Here is an 11700-nt window from a genome sequence, read left to right on the forward strand (position 1 = left end):
GAGAATAAAGGAAGGGCATGAAAATAAAATGGACCCAATGATGGAAAGTTTCAGAAAAAGGCATTTAAGCAAAATCAAATGTAGAAACAATAATGTGAGAAAAAATTAATAATCAGAGAAAATAAAATGTGATGATGTACCAAGAAATGGAAAGAAAGATGCACAAAACACAAGATTAAAGGAGTAATTAAGGATGGTGGTAACAGAGGGAGGGGCCAGGAGAAAGAAAGGGAGGAGCAGAGAAAGGAAAAACAAGGTTAGTTTACACCAAGAGGATTCATCAGACATCAGGCAGGAAAGACCTCAGAATGGGTGTGTAAATCTGTGAGTGTCTTAATGTTTGTGGTATGTGGTAGATCATTTCTCAATAACAACGGGAGAAAAAGTAAACCTGATGTGCATAAATATAATTTACAATAAAATATTTTTTTTTTTTCTTTTTGCTATTGTTTCTCAAACTTTTTCAACATTAAACCTGAGTGTCTGTCGTTAAAGGAGACAGACAATATTAAATAACCGACTATAGTACACCAATAATATTTTTATATTTTATATCCAGTACAATAGATTAAATACTTATAGTAGTAAAACTAAGATGTAAAGTAGTAAAGTATGAGCTTCATTATCAGCAGTCAAATCTGAAAACTAACTGTAGGAATGACCCCAAGCTTTGGGTCACATGCTCAGCAATACTGCTTCACGTAAACATTCATACAAACAAACAAAAACACATTTAACCCCTTATCAGGATCAGTCTGGAGCACAATTTTTCAGGAAATTAATATTAAAGTAAGAGAAAACAAAAACAAGTGATATTTTGTTATTTTGCATGGACAAGAAGAATGGAGAACAAAGACCAATCACTAGATGTACAAAGCTAGTAGAGATATACCCCAAAAGCTTGGTCTGAAACATAAAATACTGTAATGCACATTTAAGTTTCATTACATTGAAAATTCAACTCATGGGAACATTTGCAAAGCATTGTACATTTGTGAGAAACTGTTTTTTTCACCAGATTTCGTCGATCCCTACTCTGACTTTCACAATTAAATTATTATCTATCTTTAATAAAACTTTCTGAGCAGATTGATGCTCACACAGATCTTGCAGAACTAAGTTCAAACTCTGAAATGTTTTCTTTTAAGCTCTAAGATGTTGTCTCCAACTAACAGCTACGGTAATGACCTCAGTCTGGTTTTGATTACAGTGTGAAGCAGGCATATGAATATTACTTTCCAAGACATTTGGAATAAATTCTAGTGTGACTTCAACAGGTACCGACATGCTGAAAAAGTTAGTTTGTGAATATAATGAGGGAATGAGAGAGAAAGAGGTGGACCAACAGATTGAAAAATGTGGCAATCACAAGCTTACTGACTAAAGTACACCGAGTTGAAAGATAAATCAGGCTGGGATATTGGACAAGAAGAGTCTGTGCGGGCAGGGGTGGATGGTTATTTCTTTCCCATTATGCCAACATTCAACAGAGGAAAATGGAAAAACTCTTTTGATTTCCAGAAATCTTAGATACTTTGGGATTTCTTTGCTGCAGATAAAATAAAAGAAAGGCTCAAGATGAAGCATTTTATCAATGAGAATTAAATGCATCAAATTAAAATCAACTAACCTGTTGTTTTTTTATCGCATCTTACTGAAATATTTAACGAGAAGTTAGACACTAACATTGACAAAAAAAAAAAAGAAAAGCGGTTTTATGCATAAAATCTGTTTCACCTGCAGGGAGCATGGAAACTTGTACAAGACTGACGCTTTAATGATTTTGTCTCCCAGAAGTAATGTCTCCATATATGTCCAGGACTGAAATTGCATAATATAATCTTATTCCATAATTGTCTTTTCTTGATATAAGATTTGTTTCTAGTGAAGATACAACTCTCTTTACGTTAGCATTGTTAATCCTGCAGATGGTTGTTCATTTATATAACATTTCAGAAAGGTTGCCTTCTCTCCAGTAACCTTTTTCATATAATACCACTGTGGTTCACACTGTAATTGTACTTTGCACCCGGTGACACAGGCTTCTATGGCAACCTGTTACCTATAATCAGCCCACTTCCTCCAGCTTGTTCATCCTATGGCTGCAGGCTGCATTTCTTTAGTCTGAAAAAATGAGCAGGGAGCTGCAGTTGAACACAACTTGATCAATAATTGCGCAGCCACAACATTCTCATTACTTTCTCTTGTTTAAACAAACGTCAAGCGTTTATGGGATAACATACTCAAAACCAAGTCTCTGACTAAGCACCAGTAAAAACATCATGAAATTAAAGGTAAATTGGATCATGTAAAACTATCTAAAGCTGCATAATTTGAAAATAATTATCTTTGTTTGGCTTGGCTCAGGCTTAGTTTTTGGGTCCAATGGACTGACTTTAGGTTTAAGCGAGGTCAGAAACTTTGTCCTTTTCCACATTTTGACCTACAACTAAAAATAAATGTGAATTAACTACCATCTTGTTCAGAAAGTGCTGTCTTTACATCTGAATGAGAGCACGTGTTAGCCTGACTTGCATGTTATAGGTTTGCTGTTGAATGTAGCTGACAACATCAACAGCTTGAAGCCACCACTTCATGTTAAGCTAGTATTGTTTCAGATAGGTAACAAACCTAGTGTACAATTCAACCCAGAATATGTTTAAAAATGCAAAAGAAACAAAGAAAAAAAACTTATTTCAAAAATCCAAAGTTGACATGTAAGTTTTCAAGCGTGAAAATTATGTGCAGTTGTGACTCTTCAAAAACGTGATATGAACATGTGCCTTAAGTCATTTTCACTGGCATATAATGTTTCTCTAAAAAGAGCTGTAGTGATGCAGCAGCTGCTGTTCGACCAAAGAGCAGGTGTGTTTTAAGACACCATGCACTCTCACACAGCAGAGTATTTTTAAGCTTTGTCCTTTCTTATTCCTCACCTTCTACCTCCAGAATAATGAGCAAATGGAACAATAGCATGGAAAAGGGAGTAATATTAGCCATTAATCACATTCATTTATGCCTGAATAAAAATAAATAAATAAGTAAAATAGTTATTTTTACTGAAACCTTTTTGTTTTAGACTGACAAATTACTACCATCATGTTGACTGTCAGTATGATGTTGCTGTTTGTTTAAACACTTCCTTAATTTTAAGCAAATTGCAACAAGACACAAACATTTCAAAAGTTCCAGTTTTATCTCATCAATCTTTATTTTTCACCTCAGTCAGACTAAAATAAAAAGCAGAACAGTTATTTCCTTTGAGACAAAGGATTGGTTTTGAAATGTAGCTGTTTTCTCCAGCATAAAAGCTGTTTTGACAAACTAATTATTTTTGCTTTGTTCAAACGTCTGCCTACAGTCTGTGGTTTATTGATTAATGAAATAAAACATCTATAGTGAAAATTACAAAGTTTAGGATGATTGCATTAAAAGTTACCTCCAATAAAAAACAAAGTCTCTGTGAAGCTTTTCAGTCATTTGCTGTAATCAGTAATTTAAATAAGAAAAGAACAATCCTCCTTGATTCACCTTGATGTTGAGAGTTTACTTTATAAATGGAGAATGGAAGGGCAAGGATGGATTTTAAAGCTTGGAAGATTCACTGAATTATACATGAACATGTTCTAAATTGTGAGAAGGTACAATCTCTTTTTATCCTTTCAAAGAGACAGAAAAACATTTAGAGATGAGGCTTTGACATCTGCTGATATACAAGAAGCATGAAAATGTGAGGAACTAGGGACAAATAACTTTATATTTCCTTATTTTTTTTCTTTTAACTGAATAAGCTCTTACATAATCTGAGTTTCTTGCACTTCACCACAGTAAACCTCTTTCTTATTACAGATAAATGTCATCATCTCTCAATCTAAACAAGTTTGACACATTTGCCTGTTACTGAATATTATACTGTAATCTGCTCCCCGGCACCAATCAAATCCATTTGTCGCATGAAGAGTAATCCTTCCTTTAATAAAATGAGGTAATGTATTTAGATGAGCTTGTTTCAATTCAATTTAAGATGCTAAAGTGCTTAATTGATTCTATTTGAATAAACAATTATGATTTAATTTGAGGCAGAGTCAAACAGTGTTGGCTCTATGGCTGTCACAAAGGAGAATGAAGTCTTTTCCCTATAACCAACCCTGAATATATGTAAAAAGAGAGAAAATTAACTGAATGACGTGCTTAAAATACAATGCCCTAAAAAAAATCACACTAAGTGGCAATTCCATTAAAGGCTTAATTATGAAATGTATGCAGCTTGAGAAAGGAAATGATTCTGGTTGCTTGAAGAACTACTGGCGTTCCAAAGGTTTTAGAAATGCATTTTCAAATGAGTGTTACAAAACAGGTTAACTGCTGACAAAGTTATTAAACCTCTGATTAAATTGTCTCTAAAGCAGACAGGTACAGAGTTGGTAAAAAAAAAAGGCTGTGGTGTCGGTGGTTGCAAAAGCAAAGACTTGGGCTTCAGATACTTTAGAGGAAGACTTTTTGTTGGCTTCAAAGAAGTTTTGGTAAATTATTGGGTGACTCAGAAAGAGAAAGAAGGATCCTTCCCAGGATGTGTTTTGTTTGGAAGTGGAACTGCAGACTCAGACTGGGAATATTTTTGGTTGGTGGAAGGAGCACTATGAGAATCTCTACAATCCGGTTACCATGTCTGCCATGGGGTGGGGAGAATTTGAGCACTTAGAGGGAAGCAAATGGATTAAAAAGCTACAAAGTGGTAGAGCATCAAGGATGGACACCTTTCAGCCTCCCTTGGAAAGGCATTTGTTAGGTTTCTGGAGAGAAAGATGGAGTAGTGTGGGTTTCATTTATCATTTTGAAACCAAAATTGTTCAACACAGTTTTTAGCTATACATCTATTTTCTCACATATTGAAAAAAACAAAAAAAACAACAACATGGAATTAAAAAGAAAAAGTCAAACTCATTATTGTTTTATTGCAAGCCGTCGTTCAGCTACAAATCCTGCTCAGTGAAATCAGCTTACTAAAAAACCAGTAAGATGACAAGAGAAAAGATTTTAAAAACTGCAATTCTTTTTCTTCATCACCACTCCTCTAATCTCTTTGTGACAACCAACCAGCAGAGGGCGCCCTATATAGATAACGTTAACTTCATTCAGCTTGAATTATTAAAATTTATGTTCCAGGTATAACTTAGACTAAGAATAAGATTCGTTTTTTTCCTCCCGCTTGCTAAGTTTTCCAAAAGTTTCGAAAAATATAAACTACCTAAAACTGGATCTATAGAAGGAAGAGAAAAAAAAACTGAAGACACAAGGAGATATTATATGAGCATCTCACTCTAAAAATCTTCTGTTTTGTTATTTTCTTAAACAACAAAATCTGTTGCACCATTTGGATTGTGATATATAATGGTTACTAATATATTTCACTGCTTTGCCATTAACCTGAAATGAAGGTGCTAAATGGTGACAGCAAATTAACTGCTGTGGAGGTGAAGGTATAAGTTCCAAAATCACACGCTACTGAAGTCTCCATAAAACCTAAGACATGCCCTACATCTTATATTAGTGTATCAAGCTACACTGAAACAGGTTTCTTCTATTTGATCTGAGTGACTGAAGATAAGATCCAAAGTGTCACAGAAACGAATGTATGATTGGAATTTTAAAACTAATACACAGTCTGATTCTTCCAGCATCAAATCAAAAGCTTTGAAGAATAGTTGTGCTTGCTTCGTAATTTATATATGTCATTTCAACCAACAGGAAAAATAATTGTAAAATTCCACTCTCTTTAAAATTGTTGTTGGCTCAGTTTTTTGTGCTTTATGGCTGTGTGTTTAACCACCTCTGTGTTTTATTGCAGAGCAGCTGAAATAAAAACGTCAGCAGCATACCAGCCAGCAAAGTCTGAGTCAAAGGCTTCATCTCCCAGCAGGGGGGGAAGCTCACACACAGTACATTTTGACTGTCACAAATGATGGAAACTGGTCATTAACTTTGCGTTTTAAAGAACCAAAACATAAATCATTTTACCTGTTATTATTAAAGTAAGTATAGGAGGTTTAAAAATGAAGTTTAAGGCATTTCTTTTTAAAATATTTACTTTTTTATGCTCAATTTGCTTTCCTCCTTTCCAGATGATTAATATTCATCTGCTTTTTAAATATTATGTTTGTGATTCAAGTCTGCGATTATTTATGTCCTTTTTTGGTCTACCTGCATGAGTAGCATTTTCTTCTCCAGTTCATTCTCTAACCTTTGCAATTCAACCCTCATGTACTTCACCTTACTCATTATTCTCTCTAATTTCTCACCTCCACTGTGACCTATTAACTCATCTCCTACTCACTTCTTCCAAACTTTCTTTCCTTCCTGCTTTAACCTCACCCTTCTCTTTCTTTTCTGCTTTCTCCTTCCTTGTTTTTCTCTTTATCTTGTTTCTCCTCATTTGTTCTGAATGTGTTGTTCTCTTTTGCATTTTGTTTCATTTTTTTCAGTTTTTTAATTATTTAAAATGTTTTTGATACTCCATCAGCCCTCTTTCTTACTACTTACCATATTTTCTTAATTTATCCATCTCACATTAGAATGTCCATCTCATTAAAATGACCCTTTCTGCCTTTTATTTTGTCTTTTCTCTTCCTCTTTTGTGTACATTTTATCCATTTCACTATTTGTGTCTCATTTTGTTACCTCCAACAGTGAACAATTGTTTCTCGATACCGCTTGTTGTCTGGGGACTGACTCTTTATAGATAAATGACTCCAGTGAGAGTATAAATACTCAGGAGGCATTTTGTTACTGTCTGTGACAGAGTGTATAATGAACAGTGTTAAGACGCCATGGAGAATGAAGGTATCATATGTCATTCTTTTACTTTGCCAGCTTAAGTGGCTGATTCATCATAATCAACATACATTTCACTGTTATGTTTGGAGTACAGCAAGCATACATAATGATTCAATAAATCAGAGTTCATTGTGAAAACTAATTTAAGGATTAGTCTCCTAACATATTAAACAGTGGTTGGATCCAACAATTACCAGAAACAATTTGTTATAAGCTGTTTTTCTTGCCTGTAAGCAAACAAGTTCATGAACGATTGTGTGGTTATTGCTGCCCAACAGCTTGCTGATTGCTGGTTTGGATCTCAACTAGAGTCCTAGAAAGGATGTGTTATTTATCTAATATATTTGATATTTCAAGCCTTGTGGAGATTCTACAGTTATAATACAACAATGATTGAATTTGAATTTAATACGCAAGGAGCTTAGTTTCTCATGAAAAAAAAAAAAAAACAATGACTAAAAATGTTTCTAAAGACACCAGTTTTGTTCTGTGCAGTCTGAATATAAACATCATTTCACAATTTTACAAATTTAAATTCTGACAAAAAGACCAAAATAAAATTAGTTATTTTACTAGTGGTCTAAATCTTCTTAAAGCTGCAGTAGGTAACTAATAAAACTATGATTTAACCTAGTTTTTATATCCTCCCTGTTGTCCTGCAGATCTGCAGAAATACACCTGTCTCAGTCCGAAGCAACCAGTCAGAGCCAGGAGGAAGGTTTCAGTGTTTATCATGCTCATGTATGCATGATTCATTCATTGTCCAAATTAACAAATGAGTTGTAATAGTTTTTTTAAGCCTTGATATTTCTTGAATAAAATTCCTTATTTGACAGAGTTTGGAAAATAAAACACTGAAATCAGCTTCCACCGAATATGAATGTTTCATAGTTTCGAGATCACCACTACAATCAATGGTTTGACATCTCTTTTATGCTAATATCTGTAATAGCATAAAATGAAAAAAAAAACGAGATTTTTTTTTTTTTTGCTTTACTTCCTCTGACTAATAACCGGACTCATCAGGGACATGATTTCAACACCCTAAGACTGACCGGCAATAATTCCACCATGGGTCTCACTCAAGAGGAGCCTAAAACCCATTCTGGGCCACTCTGACATACTCTTGGCATTTTAAAAGCTCTGACTCTCACAGCTCAGTGACTGCCCTGTAATGGACCATGTGGGAAAGGCTTACATAAAAAGGGATCCAATCCATAAAGCTCTTCAGTAGAATGGACGTCTGACTGAGCCTGTAGAGAAAATAGTTATGTTTTGGTCTGTTTTCGTGACTGCCCCAGGCAATCTCCTCAACTTGAGATTCTACATTTCAAAGCAAATGAAATAGTGTCATCATTTTTTATTGCCTTAATGTTATCAGTTGATGAGTGATGTTTGCGCAGGACATCAGAGAGGACAGTGCGTGGTGTGCAGATATGTGTAGAATTGGTAGGTTTGACTTATCCAAGTTTATTTTTCCAGTGCTTCTGTTCCTTTTACATTTTTTATACTTTTTGAATCATGACTCCTTCTGTCAGCCCCCTCAGTTTGTATTTTTGTAGAGTCCCTCCAGACATCTTATATTCTGCTGCTGATTGACAATAAACCTGTTCCTTTTAGCAACAGTTTTTGATTATATGATGTGTTCCCCTGTGATTTCCAACAAAATGTTTCATTATCTGTTTTGCTCATCATTTTACCCATTTGAATTTTCCTTTGCTTGCAGACAATTTACTTGTATTTTAAAGTTTTTAATCATGTCCCTGGCTTTTCAGCTACTACAACTAACAATGAGTAAACTTTTTTATTTAGCAAGCACCTTGTTTTTACATTACTAATGTGACATAAAACCGGTAAAATCAGACTTTTTAATGCCCTGTGCTATTTGATCTATCCACCATTGCATGATCTCTTCTCTTTTATTTAAAAAACAGAACAGTCAGAACCCAGTTAACCAAATATGTTTTAAAAATGATCATGAAAGTAGAAGTACAAAAAGAAACTCTGACACACCTTTGTCTGCTCTCAGGAGATTACTTAAGTGTAGCATCCATCAATCTATTGTATTTCATTTATCTGAGATGATTTCACACTGCTATCATGTCCGAAAGGAAAACACATTACCGCAAACTCAATTTATCTCTATTCACACCCTCTTGACCCATCCAGAAGAAAAGACTAGGTGAGTAAGGAGTAAGGAGCTGGTTCATTGTTCCTCATCAGGACAAAAGCCAGAATGCACTTCTTAAACTTGGAGTTTGACTCTATCACAGCAGAGAACATTTTCCCTGTAAATCATCAACTACTTCTACCTTATGAAACACAAACCTATAATTTTCATACAAAAAGGATCCAGCAAAACTGCATAAGTTCAACAGTCTGAGGAAGTAGAAAGCTTTCCTAAACCAAAAGTAACACTTACCTAGAAACTGTGCTATTTATTGTAGGCTTATTAAGCTAAGCATTAAAGAGACAAGGTTCCAAAAAGCTCTGTTAATGCATCATCTTTAACATTATACCTTTTGGACAACAGGGCTATATTTTGGTGGCTTTTGTATTCAAAGCAGAAACTTTGACAAGTGGTACACAGACCTTAGGGTGCCCCTATGAGCCATAAAATCATGTGAGCAGAACCTTGTTTGAGTGTTTCTGCAGTCCAGCTATTCAGGTTCGGGATCTCAGGGGACACCAGCACTCAATAGATGGTTACCAGCACACAGCTCCAGCCTTCCAGAGCTGTCAGTGAATTTTAGAGTCCCAGCAAAAGGACAGGAGGAGCGAAAATGAAACTGCTTGGACAGTTACAGTATATATATATATATATATATATATATATATATATATATACAGATTGATTGGGATTAAATACTTGCATTACAAGGATTAGGAAAATCTAAGTGAAGCAGGACCAAGGAATCATTGAAGCCTCTAGGGATTTCCACAAATGCACTGAAGTGTAATGTTTGCAGCCTGGCGACAACTGAATAGATGATATCACATTGAGTGTTGCCAGGTAACACAGGTAATCCCTGTTGGAAGAAACCATGAATACAAATTCACAGTAGTTAAATATCTAGCATGTGGAAATATTACATGTCTAAAGCTGCAAAAAATCAGTTGATTATTTTTTGCCTAATCACTTGAGATCAATGACCAACAGGTAAAATAGAAATCATCTTTAAAATCTGAATTTTTAAAGTGGATTAAGTGCATCAACACAAAAAACTGCCACTATTTGCCTTTAACTTTCTCATGATGTGCAGTATGAGGTGGTGAGGAAGACGCTGAGGACCCAGGTTAGAATGAAGAAATGATGATTTAATTATCCCAAACACACAATTATCCAGGCAGCACAGATGAGCAGAAGGCCATTACTCATAACTGGTAGCAACTGGAAATAACTAAACCAAAACGACAGACTTGATGGCAGACTAGACGCGACGAGACGGCAAGACAGATTAGACAAGGACCCAACGAGGAACAAGGAACACAGGTGGAATTAAATATACAGAGGGTAATCAGGGAACGAGACACAGCTGGAAACAATCAAGGGGTAGCCAGGACAACACAGAGACTCAGTAGACACAGAAACCTAAAATAAACACACACAAAAACTCAAATCCTCACAAACTTGATGCACTTATGTTGGCATGAAAACTGATAATGCTTATGAATACATTGTATAAAGTAGAAAAAAATAGTTATCTTGTGATTTCTTCATTTTCTGTTGCATCAAAGCCACCCACTTCACCAGAAAACTTGTCACATTTTTCCTCTGAAAATAATCAGCAAGTAGGACTTCAAACTTTTCCAAAAATCTGCCTTGAAAAAGCCTCATTGCTCCACGTAGATTTCATTGTAACCAGGCTAGGGTTGAACCATAATGCAAGTAACAAAAGCTGAAAACCCTCAAATAAATAAAGTAATAACTGCAATGCAATAATGTTATAATTTTTTTTGAGCCACTTAACATAAGAAAATGTAGTGTTCACTATCGAAAAGCACTTGAATAGTTGATAACTGAGTAACAAATGAAGGTCACATGTCGACTGTGCTCTTCTTGAATTTCTGCACATTCTACTAATTAATGTAATTACCAAATAAATTCAAAGGTTAACTGAATAATATTATCCACATATAAAATAATATATTTACATAATAAGCCACTGAAAAACATTCTGAACACAGCTTTTGTAAACAGATCATTCTAACACTGGGTCTATATTAATTAGATACAAACCTCACAATAATATTTATTCTTAAAAGAATGGATATGACTATATTAATCAGAAAATATTACTATAATAACCAGAAAAGGCTTCCTTTTTTACATGTACTTTTCCTTAGAATCGGAGGCCATTTTCATGAATTAACTCCTACCAATAGATGTAATTCAACCAGATGGAGATTATATTAGATGCATTATCTTCCCATGCCAGAGGATTATGCAGTATGTAAATACGACATTCACTGAGACACAAATAATTATTTAACGGACACAGATTTGAAAAGTGCATTATGAAAAAAGTAATAAAAAAAAAAACTATATAAATGTTATGTGGATAGAGTACATGATTAAACCCTTGATAAAATCAAAGGTTATGAAGTGCCTTTTTTGTTACTCCTTTTTTACATCTACACTTTACATGTGCGATTAATCTCTGTCAGCATAACAGGATGAAGATGACACGAAAAGGCTAAAGTGACACACTGCCATTCATGAACCAAGATACGATTCTTATTGAGATATAAAGACAGATGGAAAAACACTTAACTGGCAACTGTGGAATACCCTGAACATAATGTCCTTATCAGCGTGAAACATGAGCTCCACATAAAAGGTTTATAGAATAATGATACTTAAAT

General features: G+C 34.7%; 1 protein-coding gene across 3 annotated transcripts in view; it reads right to left on the bottom strand.

The window, feature by feature from the left end:
• htr4 (5-hydroxytryptamine receptor 4) overlaps window positions 1-11700 on the bottom strand; it is a 136495-nt gene that overhangs the window by 26953 nt on the left and 97842 nt on the right. The window lies entirely within an intron of this gene.

Source organism: Xiphophorus couchianus, chromosome 23, assembly GCF_001444195.1.
Source record: "Xiphophorus couchianus chromosome 23, X_couchianus-1.0, whole genome shotgun sequence".
Classification (NCBI taxonomy): domain Eukaryota; kingdom Metazoa; phylum Chordata; class Actinopteri; order Cyprinodontiformes; family Poeciliidae; genus Xiphophorus; species Xiphophorus couchianus.